The sequence below is a fragment of the Neovison vison genome, chromosome 1 (assembly GCF_020171115.1).
Source record: "Neovison vison isolate M4711 chromosome 1, ASM_NN_V1, whole genome shotgun sequence".
Taxonomy (NCBI): Eukaryota; Metazoa; Chordata; class Mammalia; order Carnivora; family Mustelidae; genus Neogale; species Neogale vison.
In genome coordinates this window covers 157,131,704-157,144,159 of record NC_058091.1, presented here as the reverse complement: position 1 = coordinate 157,144,159, position 12,456 = coordinate 157,131,704, and the positions used below count along the sequence as shown (strand labels likewise).

The window sequence follows — 12,456 nt, the reverse complement described above, 5'->3', positions numbered from 1 at the left end:
ACTAAGACATCAGGATCTTACCTTGACACTTTCCAAAACATTACCAATTAAAGTCATCCTGATTATCCCATTGTAATGCAAGAGGCAGTAGAAAAATGCTGTTTCAGTAATCACAGAATTCAGAGAAATTACCTCAAGAATAAGTCCCTTGAGTAACCAGCTCACAATATCATGGTGCCTATGGAGTGAGCTCCAATGGGACACAAAATGCCAGACATTATTGCACTGTGCTATTCTCACTCTAGTAAACTGTCCCTTTACAATTTTGAGCAGAAAAGTTAATAATTCTATTCTTACTTATTGCATCTATACTCAAACACTTAATTGCCCTATAGAAGTAAAAAAGAACTGTTGCTCTATTGTTACTCAAAATAGGAGAGTCCCCATTTTTCCTTCATTATCTAAGTCTCTGATCATGCTTATCAACAATTCCCAAACTCTGCCTAAGAAATCTTTTCATTTCCCATATGTTTTTCTAGATCATTAAGCCCCAGTTTACGTGGAGTTCAGAGATGTTAGTGCACTCCTGAGCACAAAGAAAAACATTCTATTTCCAACCATATCTTTGTATTCTATATATCCTCTGGCTCTTCTAATAATGTTAAATAAAATGGCCTCTCGGTTATCTAAAGTGTATTGCACCATTTGAAGACTATTTGATTTCTGTTATAAGCTGTCAGTCCTTTAAAATTCACCCATGGATCCTTTTCTTTCTTATACACATATTAACTTATTTGTAACTTAGCAAAAAACAATATAAACTATTTCTTCCTTTTTCAAGTTGATGTGCCACTGTTTAGATAAAGTTGATTTGCAACCACATCAATTTAGTAACAAATATCCAAGTAAAATAAAATCACATAGCCATTAAGCTTATAGCTTGAGATAGATTTGGTTTTTTGCAACCAACTTGCTGAAAGTGACTTTTCCCCCCATTAATGACTTATTTTGTTAATAGATACTATCAGATAGTGAAAATCTACCAATTAACTGAATTGAACCACTAGCATATACTGTTTCCTTCACATCTGTTTTCTCAATGTCTCAAAAATTGTTGGACAAACAATTGCATTTTTTAAAGCAGATAGGACAAGCATGTATTCCACAGTGCATTTAAAATTGTGTGCACCTAGTAATGTAAGATAGAGGGTATAATGGAAGATGTGAGTAATTAAATAAATCTCTCCCCATCTAGTAAAGAAGCCATCTCAGCAGTATGCAGGTAGCAGGGAATTAAAATGGAAAGAAGTGGGTAAACTAGGGAGATAATTAAAAGGTAAAATCTACAGAATTGTGTATAGGTTACATACAGTTGGTGAAAGAAAGGGCAGGATTTAGGATGGTGCATGCTTCATTTCATGATATTGAGAATAGTGAGAAAGGGCCAAAAGCAGAGAAGGTTTTGACTTAGTTATCATGTGCTCATTTTGAAGTTGTTTTAATACACTTAGGTGGAGAAGTAAAGCACATAGCTGAACATGAGAATATAGATAGAAAATACAAATCCAGGAGTCACCTGTAAATATATTCTACTTTAAATCATGATTAAGTCAAAATGTAGTTGCCATTCTCAAAAACTTACTAAGGAGAGAAATACAAAAAATCAGAAACTTGTCAAACAGGAGGGAAAATGCTGCAATAGAAATGAGCTCAGTGTGTGATGGAGACTTGACCCCAACTTCAGGGTCCAATAATCCACACTTGGTTGAAAGAGCAATACCACTGAAGTTTAACATTTCTTCTTTCTATTTTGAGCAAATAGTTAAAATATCTTGATCTCTGCAAAATAAGACATAATAATACCGATATAGCACACAGTTGTGTCTATTAAATACAACATACTTTATGAATAAACCTTATTTAAAGTCAGATGCTTTGGGATAGTGATCTAATTTTAATTTGGGTTGTTCAATATTACACTTTCCAGTTCATAGATGGTATAAATTTTATGCAAATTGTTCAAGTCACACAGCTATTATGTCATGAAATGAGCATTCAAACTCAGGTTTGTCCAACTCAGAAATTCAAGTACTATTAATTTTTTTCTAATGAAACCCATTATAGGTTTATGGACATAACCAAATAATTTACTGAGTCATCATCCATTAAATTAATCAGTCGTAATAACTGCCTCCTAAAAAATTTCTTGATAATCACGTTTCACTAAGTCAAAGTTCTCCCAAGAATTTTTTTCAGTGCTGCCTTCACTTCCTTGTTTCTCAGGGTGTAGATGAGGGGGTTAAGTATGGGGGTCACCACAGTGTAAAAGAGGGAAACAAACTTTCCCTGGTCCTTTGATCTACTCTTGGCTGGCTGCAGATACATGAAGATGATGGTTCCATAGAAGATTATGACAACCATCAGGTGGGAGGAGCAGGTCCCAAATGCTTTGTGCCGTCCGATGGCTGACTTGATCTTCAGAACTGCTAGGGCAATGCGCCAATAGGAGATCAGGATGAGTGACAAAGGCACCACCAGGAATAAAACACTAGCCACGAAGAGCTCTGCCTGGTTGAAAGTGGTGTCCACACAAGCCAACTTGATGAGCACAGGGACCTCACAGAAAAAATGATCCACTTGGCGATGCCAACAGAAAGGCAGCTGCAGGGTGAGAGTGGACTGTATGAGGGTGGTGGCCACCCCACTGAGCCATGCCACAGATGCCAGGATGTGACAGAGTCCAGGGCGCATGGCAAAGGCATAATGTAGAGGATGGCAGATGGCAATGTAGTGATCATAGGACATCACAGCCAGGAGGACACACTCTGTGGATCCCAGGGCAAGAGAGACATAGAGCTGAACCACACAGCCACCATAAGTGATGGATTTATCTGAACCACCCAGGTTGACTAGAAGCTGAGGAATAATGCTGCTGGTGAAACAGAGGTCGAGGAAGGAGAGATGGGAGAGAAAAAATACATGGGAGTCTGCAGTTTAGAGTTCAAGAGGGATACTAGGATGATAGTGGTATTGCCTAGGAGTGTCATCAGGTAAAGAAAAAAAAAATTATCCCAAAGAGAACCAGCTCTAACTGAGGCCGGTCAGAGAAGCCTACCAAAATGAACCCAGGGAGTGTGCTATCATTAGTCCACCACATTACTCTTTGATTATTAACTCCAGAGTGATAAAGTCACATTAAACAGAAACAGCAATGATTTTATGTAAATTCCTTCATAATTAAGATCTAAAATTGAAAAATAAGACTTTGGATGTAGGTAAAGAGAATATCAAATGAGATGCCATTGATTATCCCACGAAGTGGCATACCTGGTGTGTTGATCATAGGTTTTCCATCTACCTTGAGGGCAAAACAGAAGTTAAAATAAATCAAAGATCAGGTTTACCCCACTGTTTTCTCAATACCTTTTTTTTCAGTATAAAGGTAATGAAATTGTGTAGGAAATATGGGAATTGCAAACACCATACTGCATTATCAGAATCTATCATATAGGTGGACAAATTAGGGAGGAACATAATGAAACATGTCAGAATGAACAAGAAACCACCAGGGTCAGCAATGTGGTATGAGAGTACAGAGCAGGGAGAAGAATCTATAGAGGGAAGGTTGAGATTAAGTTCAAGGATTAGGTTACATCTTCTTCTTAAAAATGAGAGGAATCAAAAATGATAGAATTGCACGATGTTAAGAAATAAGTATAGAAATGGAGAGTACACTATAGAGTGTCATTAAAAAGAAAGGAACTAAATTTAGGGTGTGATTATTGCATACACTGGCTATGCTATATAATAGAATATGATATTTACAAGGTAAATTTGAGTCACTTTTTCTTTTCTTTGAAACTTTATTTGACATACAGAGATCAGAAGTAGGCAGAGAGAGGAAGGGAAGTAGGCTCCCTGCTGAGCAGAGAGCCTGATGTGGGGCTCAAACCAGGACCCTGGGATCATGACCTGAGCCAAAGGCAGATGCTTTAACCCACTGAGCTATGCAGGCACCCCACACTTTTTCAATGACACCAGTAAGCATTATTTGGATAGCAGAGGCTCTTTTTAGGAGGGTTTTTGTTTGATTTGAATTGTTCTTTTCAAGATAAGTATGGCTACACAATATAGATTTGGGGGTGGTAGCTAAAGAGATGGAGGGAAGTGGGATGGGTAAAATAGGTGATGGGGATTAAGGAGTGCAACTTTCATGATGAGCACTGAGTGTTGTATGGAAGTGTTGAATTACTAAATCCTAAACCTGAAACTAATGTTACACTATATGTCAACTAGCCAGAATTTAAATAAAAACTTGGGAGAAAAAAATAAACAATATAGAATATTTTTAAAAAGAAGACCCTCTAGTCCAGAAACTATGTAGGCAGCCAATGTAACAGTGAATAACACCATGTTACAAATTTAGAATAGAATAAAGGTGATGTAAATAGAATGCAAGAAATGCTGCACAGTTAAATGACAATCAAGATTTAACTACTAATGGGATATAAGACAAATGAATAGGAAGAAGTAAAATTATTAAAGTTTTACATATGATGAAAAAGGGAGATCTAGTAATTAAGAACAGCCTGCATTTGTTCAGTCCCAACTCACTTGGTGATGCCAGGAAGAATCAGACTGATAATTTCTACAGAGTCCTAGAATTGGTTTGATGACCATTGTTTTGATGTTCTCCTTGGTATAAAGACTTGGACCTAGAGTCTCACTTAAGCTGTGACGCATTGGTAGCAGCTACTCATTTGATACGCCTCACAATTTAGACTCTGTAAAAATACATAAGTCATATATATCTTATATAACCACAAAAATTGCATAAAAACATAATTAGGGAAGCTCAATTAACATAAGGACTATTCCCAGTCAAATAATCGCAACCTAGGGTAGTTGGGTTATGGACATTAGGGAGAGTATGCGATACGGTGAGTGCTGTGAAGTGTGTAAGCCTGATGATTCACAGACCTGTACCCCTGGGACAAACAATACATTACACGTTAATATAAATAATTAATTTTAAAAAAGCAAATACAGTTGAAAGGAGTTCTTTAAATTCATTAAGGTCCTAAGTCTTTACTCTGAAGTTATGTTTCAACATCCTATTGAGATTTTAAATTTTTACTGATTATATTTCTTTATACCACCAAGTTTGCCATCTCAGTTCAAGTTTTAAAAATTTTGTCTTTTATGGCATGAAATGAACTTAAAACTAGTATCCTTCCACCGGAACACAACTGAAGCCATATTTATTGTGTTTAAATACACATGCAATCATTGCCACTCCCCATGCTGATGGAATTCTATAAAGCATTATGAAAAATCAAGGACTTTGGTAACAGAAAAAGCTTAGGTTTAATTCCTGGCCCTCCAACTTTTGGTTGTGCACCTGGAGTAAATAAGTAGATACTGCTGAGCTTTGGTTTGTCTGTCTGTGACATGGAGATGATAAATAGTTACCATTTATAGGGATAGTGTTAGGACTGTAGGAGATGGCAGGTCTGCAATACCTGGGCTAGAGTTGAGCATGAAGATGCATAAATAAACAGTGTATTCAGTGTGTGAATCAGGATATTAAATGTAAGTCCTTTCTATAGCTTATAAGCCCCTCAATATTTGCCTAAACCTACCTTCCCAGGTTTTGATGCCTCCATCCAAGCCACAAAAGGAAATACTTCCAGTTCTCCAAACTCAGAGTATGGTCTTCCATTATCAGGCTCTGTCATTGGCTGTGATTTTCATTGTGTTTACTCATGGCACTTGCTCAGACATTTTTCTGCAACCTTTAAGACTTGGTTCAAATAACAAAGATTCTGGGAATCTTTATAGAAAAGTCACCTTTTACAGTTCATTTCCACATCACTCTGTAGGTATTTCTATGTACATTGTAGAATTAAAGGATATTGAATGCTATATCTCACTTATCTTGATGATCTTTAATGCAGCATAGTCCCCCAAAAATGACTGTGAAATAATATGTGTGTATGTGTATAAATAAATGAAAATAAAAATGAAGATTTTATCACTTATTTCATTATATATGTCTTTTATCTTCCAACACGAATACTGATCTTTTATCTTTATCATGGATTTTATTAAAAATACAATATACAATTAATGATATAATATATAAAATATATTATAATAATAGAGTATATAAGAAATCCATGATAAAAATAAAATATCTATAAAAATATATGATATACAGTCATGCACATATTTTACTTGAACACATTAATATATAGCCATATGTACATTATATTATATTAAAAGAAATACCCAACTTTTGTAGCAACATGGACGGGATTGGAAGAGATTATGCTGAGTGAAATAAGTCAAGCAGAGAGAGTCAATTATCATATGGTTTCACTTATTTGTGGAGCATAACAAATAGCATGGAGGACAAGGGGCATTAGAGAGGAGTAGGGAATTTGGGTAAATTGGAAGGGGAGATGAACCATGAGAGACTATGGACTCTGAAAAACAGTCTGAGGGGTTTGAAGTGGCGGGGGGGTGGGAGGTTGGGGTACCAGGTGGTGGGTATTGTAGAGGGCACGGCTTGCATGGAGCACTGGGTGTGGTGAAAAAATAATGAATACTGTTTTTCTGAAAATAAATAAATTGCAAAAAAATGCAAAAAAATAAAAAAATAAATGTAATGAATACATAATACATACTTTATATATAGAAAAATAGGTGATAAAAATAACAGATAATAGATGTAGAGAAATAAAACTCTGGAAATAGCTAAAGAGAAAGGGTTAAAATAGAGAATATAAGGATAAAATAAAAGAATACATTTAGGTTAAGGTCTTCCTTACTTTTTCATCACTGTCAAATGTATTTATATATAATTTATATATACATATATATGTATGTAAAATTATATGTGATTGTCCTACACTGCTCTATTCAGCCATACACACAAAGAGGACATATTTTTTTCATGTTTTCAACAACAAGTTTTAAGGTACATTATAGATATATAATTATAACTTAACTATTTCCCATTGGACATTTTGTCAATTAATGTATCCATCAGTATTTACTGGATACATACAGTGTTCCAGGACCTCTGCTGGGTATCAGACATATGAAATTAGAAGGGCATGAATTTTGGGATGCCTGGATAGCTCAGTCAGTTAAGCATTCAGACTTGATTTCAGCTCAGGTCATGATCTCAGGGTCATGAGACTGAAGCCCTACATGAGGTTCCACACCCAGTGTGGAGCCTGCTTGGGTTTCTCCCTCTCCCTCTGCCCCTCCCCCTGATCATGCACACTCTCTAAAAACAAAATAAAAAGGAATTAATTTTGCTATCAAGAACCTTCTTGGCTATCCAAAACAGAAGGAAACTAAAAAAATATAAGCACAATAGTAAGTTTTAAGTGCAACTAAATGACAAATCTTATTCCATTCTACAATGACTAATAGAAGAGAGAAAGAAGATGAAAAAAAGGCCTCAGAAAACAAATTTGAGTTTTTAAGATTATGAAGTGTTCTTGAGTTGGACAAGGTTGTCCCAGGAGGAAAAAGCAGTCTTACAGATTATGCAAAGTCTTAAAATAATTGGGCATCATGTTCCATCACTCGTAGAGGTTGTGTGTGCTGCTGGAACTGAGATTTTAAGGGATGGAAAGGAAAAAGGGAAGACTAAAACCAACTAAGATTGATCTTAAGCCATGCTCTTTAGGACTAGAAATCCAAACAACATTTTACAATGAAAACTATATGGAAAATTTTACCAAAAGGAATGTTATGAAATGACTTTAAAGACATCAGTGGCTGAGTGAGACTAACGGGATCTGAAATAGCAGGATGGGAAGGATATGGATATAGGGACTACTGACCTCCAGTTTCATTTCCCACTATCTCTGACCCAGTGTATGACTTTTTCTAAAAATAAATGCATCTCATTGCTGCTTTTGAACAGGACATTCTGATACGAGAATTCTGAGTGGGTTTTCTGTTTATCTAGCAATATGAACGTCTAGCTCTTCCAACCACATGTAAATGAAATATTAGCCAAGGATGTCACTCTTCAGACGTTCTAGTAGGAAAGTCATTAGGTGTAAAACAGCCTCAGGTCATCTCTATGAATGCTCCCTGCACCATAGTCACACATGACAAGTAAAGAAGTATGCAGGAAGGAGAATAAAATTAGGGGGAAAAAGTTACTAGACAATAAAACAATAAAAATGTAACAATGGTTTAAAAGGTATCATCAGTAGCAGTACAGAGAGAACATATGATGCATTTCTGAGAGTTAAACCATAATTTATGCAGTTCTTAAACTTTTTAGGGTTCTTCAAGATATCATAACTTAAAAGCTCAGATTAACAGTTTTTACCAGCTGTGTACATCAATGTTTGTCTGCATTCCCTACCTAACTCAAATACCCTGTTACATTTTCCTCCTTGCTGGAAGAACATGTGAGTTTATCCAGGGGAGTGCTACCAATTGGGTTCAACCCATATCCATTTGGAAAGTGACCTGAAGGCGAAGGGACAGCCTGGTCTGTGTCTGAGGGAAGCAGCCAGTAGCATATCCCTCTGAAGTCTGAGGCATGGAGAGAACCTCCAGCGCAAACATCCAAGTCTGACTGCAAACCAGGAACTCAGAAATAAAGCCAGCACTGCATGTTATATGCCTAATGAGTCAATGACTTCATCAAAAATTAATGAGGTACTATATGTTTGCTAATTGAATTTAAATTTAAAAGAAGCAACCCATTGGTGCACCTCACATTGCTGAACATTTTCCCTCTGCATAACAATGCAGTTTCCACGCTTTGCTGCAAGAAGTTTCCAACAGCTTTTACGTTTCTTTTGGAACGGAAGAAAGGTGTTCTGGACTGTTAATGCTGTATTTATCCTGATAGAATGCTTGGACTACAATCTGTGCTGCTGCCCGGGAATTCACTAGATGGATGATGAGCCACGAATCCATGCTAAGGTTGATTACTGAACTCCCTCAATAACCATAGGGAATGATTTCTTATCCCTAAAACTAAGTATCTCCCTATGTAAAGCAAAGATAGTAACATTGGTTTCTGCAAGCACTTAAGACATGTTGTCATGAAGAATGATAAATATCTGAGCATCTGCATTGAGAGCCAACAGTCTGGCCCTGAGCTCCTGGTGATCATGCTATTAGGCACACTTACAGAGGGCTCACTCTTCACCTCAGATTCTGCTCCAAGGACCTATCTTCTATGAAGCCACTGAATCTCTCCACAATGAAAGTGGGGGTATTACTATTCCTATCAACACAGATAAGGAAACTAAGACTCTGAGAGACTCTGAGTGAAGTTGACTTTATAGGCAAAGCCAGAATCTGAGCCCAGGTGATTGCATTCCCAAGCCCCTTGCACTATTCTGGCCTCCTGGATCCATGCTGAGATGGAAGAAATGGACATGCTTATAAATGCTGGGCAAGAACCAGTACCTTCTAAATCATCTCTTTGTCATGCTATTCATAGTGCTTTTCTTCCTCGTAAGCTATTTATTTTAGTGAATGATAGTTCTGATTTGAATTACAGCTTTGAGCTTCCAAGGTTGTGCTGGTCACTTAGAGAACTCTCAGATATTTCATGTTTAAACACTTGTCATTTATACCACAAGATTGCAGACAGGACACAGTGTCTCCATAGTGATGTAGCAATTCTCATTTTAAATATGCATGTCCAGATGTGCTGCTTTGGGTTACAGAGAGAAAGAAATATAAAAGAATATATAGAAAAGACCAGTGACAGTAGAAAAGGAATTAAGGGCATAAGAAATATAATCTTGAGATAACTGGCAGATATGATACTTTGCATCTTCTGGAGCTGAAGATACTTGCCTAATCAGCTGAAGAATTCTGGCATGAATAAGGCCTATGTTTAGGGTTTAATCTCAAGGTGGTGTCTTTAGGTTCAGAAGTGTGCATCATAGGACAATGCTTGGAGAGGGGTGGCAGTCCAGAAAATATTTCTGTTGTTCCACACAATGGACTATAAGTCACAATATCTAAGCATATTTTACTCAAATTAATATATAATGGGTTAATCTGGTTAGATTTTTCAAAACATTTAAACATTACTTATGGGAGAAAGCAGTATTGGAAAAATCAGCATGGTCACTCTTGAAACCTAATGATAAAAGACTTCATGTATAATTGTTTCTCTGAGCTTCCCAGTGTGAAGCTCATAGCTGACCTTTGCTGTGATAGGAGACTCTCATCCTTCCTGCATAAAACATTTGGTCTAATCTTAGTAACTAGTTTTATTTTTCTTTTTTCTTTTTTTTTTTTGGACCACCACCCCCTTTCTTTTCTGAAGTAGAAAAAAGAATAGGGAATACAATTGAACTGTGCAAGGACTGAGTTATAAAAATTTAATTCTTCAACCGGATGGTCACCAGAAAAGAGGTGGGTGGGAGGATGGATTAAATGGGTAATCGGCATTAGGGAGGGCACCTGTTGTGATAAGCACTGGTTGCTGTACATAAGTGTAGAATGACTAAATTCTACACCTGAAATTAATATTACAGTGTATGTTAACTAACTGGAACTTAATAAAATCTAAAAACATAAACAAAAAAAAACCTCAAAAAAATTTTAATTCCTATCAGAACCCAAATCAAAGCATTCCCCAGGGCAGAGGGAATCTTTGCTACTATCTCATCTTAATGCTATACATTAATAAAAAGGACATGCAATTTAAAATACAGTGTTTTGAAGCACCTGGGTGGCTCAGTCAGTTGAGTGTCTGCCTTGGGCTAAGGTCATGATCCTACAGTCCTGGGATCGAGCCCTGCATCAGGCTCCCTGCTCAGCAAGGAGCCTGCTTCTCCCTCTCTAACCCCCTATGCTCTCTGTCACTATCTCTCTCTCTCTCAAATAAAATCTAAATTAATCAATCAATAAAATACAGTGTTTTAAGCCCACAAAACATAAGAAGAGGACTTTATATTTTCCTAAGTTTACCAAGGGAATGGGACTTTGGAAGCCAGGCAGTAGGCAGTCTCTCACAAACCTGCTGGCATTTTTCCATTGGAAATGCATTACCCAGTTACCTTTTCTCTGCTCCATGGCAACATGAGTCCAAACAATCTGCCACCAACTCACTGTAGATTCTTAGACTCCTAGTTTCAACTCTATATGCTTCTGTTTTCAAATCTGGAAAAAGAAAATGAAAATTAAAATAATTTCTGCATATGCTTTAAAGAAAAACTAAAATCATTTCATTTTTAAAACTGCAAAGTTATTGTAACTCAATGAACTACCCATTATATATAAATTTAAGGGTCACAAATGGAGATTCTGCAAATGCTTTAGAAAGATGTCTCTGAAGGAATAAAGTTAATATCATTATTTGGTTGTGATTTAATGAACTCCCTCACGTTTTCCAACTCTAAAAACATGAACATTTCCCTTTGGTCAGCACAGTAGTCCAACCAGAAAAATTCTAAAAACCATCCTTAAAAGCTATCCTTTTAGATGACATAATACCTAATTTTGAAGAATTTCCAAAAAATGCTACTTTTATAATAATCCATCTTCAGAGCAGTACAACACTTGTAGTAGCTTATGGTGTTCTTCCTCCTTGGTGTTCAGAGGATAGATGTAATTTATTCTGAAAATGCCAATTTCCCTGACGTGTGGATTCTTGCATACTCTAGAGAGAGGTCATGGGTTGGTCTTCTGGGTACCAGCTACCATTACAGCCTAGGAAATTTCAATAGTATTTCTGGAAGTGCTCAAAACAATTTGAACACAGGCAGTCTTGCATGAACCCAGCCAGCCAGCTAGCCAATGAGCCCTCTGTCCTTCTTGCCATGTTAACATTTCATTTAATGATTTCTCATTATATTCTAAAATATCACAAAGGGGTTTTTTTTGTTTGTTTGTTTGTCGTTTTTGTTTTTGTTTTTTACTTTTGTTGTTGTTGTTTCAACTTTTTATTTAAATTCTAGTTAGGTGTGGTGCCTGGATGGCTCAGCCAGTTAGGCATATGCCTTTAGTTTAGGTCATGACCTTGAGGTCCAGGGATTGAGCCCCACATCAGACTCTCTGCTTAGTGGGGAGTCTGTTTCTCCCTCTCGCTCTGTGCTTCTATGCTCTCTTTCACTCTCTCTCTCACCTAAAGAAATAAAATCTTCTTCTTCGTTTTTTTAAAATTCTAGTTAGTTAACATATAGGATACTATTGGTTTCAGGTGTATAATTTAGTGATTCACCATTTCTATACAACTCCTATTGCTCAACACAATAGGAGATTACTTTAATACCTATCACCTATTTAACCTATCCCCACCTCCCACCTACTTCTCTTCCAGCAGCCCTCAGTTTGTTCTTTATTGTCAAAAGTCTCTTATGGTTTGCCTTCCCAAAGTTCTGTTTGTTAATAGCAACATTAATAAACATACTAATGGAAAACAATGCAAATATCCAATAAGACCTCATATTTCTATAGAAAAAAATATCATTTAACAAATAAAAAGGGGAAAATTATGAATACATC

The 12,456-nt window shown here is 36.5% G+C and overlaps 1 pseudogene; it reads right to left on the bottom strand.

Moving 5' to 3' along the window:
• Nucleotides 1-2,163: 2,163 nt before the first annotated feature.
• LOC122911781 lies at nucleotides 2,164-3,097 on the bottom strand (annotated as a pseudogene).
• Nucleotides 3,098-12,456: the final 9,359 nt, after the last annotated feature.